The sequence below is a fragment of the Oratosquilla oratoria genome, chromosome 24 (genome assembly GCF_046742065.1).
Source record: "Oratosquilla oratoria isolate Oo_2021 chromosome 24, ASM4674206v1, whole genome shotgun sequence".
Taxonomy (NCBI): Eukaryota; Metazoa; Arthropoda; class Malacostraca; order Stomatopoda; family Squillidae; genus Oratosquilla; species Oratosquilla oratoria.
In genome coordinates, this window is record NC_134800.1 from 13,167,542 (window position 1) to 13,169,103 (window position 1,562).

The following is a 1,562-nucleotide window of genomic DNA, read 5'->3' on the forward strand; positions in this document are numbered from 1 at the left end:
AAATATATATGTCAAGTACTCAGTAATGGATATCATTAAATGAGTGTGCGTGTGAGCTGGAAGATGGTGTATTGGATAACCTGTGGAGGTTATTTATCAAATAACAAGGAAGAATGTATGTGATTTCTGGTCTGTCTAACGAGGACAATATGTACGGCACCGATCCAAGATAAAGAAAGTAGAAAATAGTTTGCGTTATTTTCGTGATTTAGTTTTATCATATGAAGGAGGGAACTATACTTGTAATGTAAAGATGAATTATATTTTTGCTGTCTGTATACAGTTTAAGATTGAGAAATGTTCTTCAGTCCGGTGGTCAAAGTGTTATGTTCAGCTATGTACGTACACACTCACACAAACGCATGCACGAGCACGCACACGCACACACACACACACACACACACACACACACACACACACACACACACACACACACACACACACACACACACACACACACACACACACACACACACACACACACACACATTCTCTCTCTCTCTCTCTCTCTCTCTCTCTCTCTCTCTCTCTCTCTCTCTCTCTCTCTCTCTCTCTCTCTCTCTCTTTCTCGCTTTCTCTCTCACTCCCTGTCTCTTTTTCTTTCTTTCTTTCTTTTCATTTCTTTTTTCTTTCTTTTTCTTTCTTTCTTTATTTTCATTTCTTCTTTTATTCTTTCTTACCTCGTCCACACCTCTCTTTTCCCTTCTCTTCTCTCCCTTCTCCCCCCTTCCCTCTCCCCTCTCCCTCTCCCCTCTCCCTCTCCCCTCTCCCCACCTCCCCTCTCCCCTCTCCCCTCTCCCCTCTCCCCACTCCCCTCTCCCCACTCCCCTCTCCCCACTCCCCACTCCCCTCTCCCTTTCCCCTCTCCCCACTTCCCCTCTCCCCTCTCCTTCTCCCCTTCCCCTCTCCCCATTCCCCTCTCCCCACTCCCCTCTCCCTCTCCCCTCTCCCCACTTCCCCTCTCCCCTCTCCTTCTCCCCTCCTCCTCTCCCCACTCCCCTCTCCCCTCTCCCCACTCCCCTCTCCCCACTCCCCTCTTCCCGCTCCTCACTCTCCTCTCTATCCTCTTCTTTTTCCTTCTTTCTCCTGTCCCCTCTCCAATTCCACTTTCACTCTATTCCTCTTCGCTTCTTTCTCTCTCTCCACTCCTTTTCTTCCTCTTTCTTCTCTTCCCTCTTCTTCACTGTTACCTTTCTCCTCCATATTTCATTCTCTGTTCTCACCTCCTCTCATCCCTACTTTTCCCCTCTCCTTTCCTCTCCCCTCCCCTCCCCTCCTCTCGTCTACTATCCTCTCCTCTCCTCTCCATTCTTCTCCTCTCCTCTCTTCTCCTCTCCTCTCTTCTCCTCTCCTCCCCTCTCTTCTCCTCTCTTCTCTTCTCCTGTTAAATTTTCTCCCGTCTCCTCTTCTCTCCTTTCCTCTCCTCTCTTCTTCCTTCTGCTCCTCCTATTTCCTCTCCTCTACATTCCTGACTATTTCTCACCTTCTCTCCCCTCTTTTCTCCTCCCCACTCCCCACCTTAGTTCTCATCTCTTCTCTCTTCTCTTCTCTTTTCCTCTCCT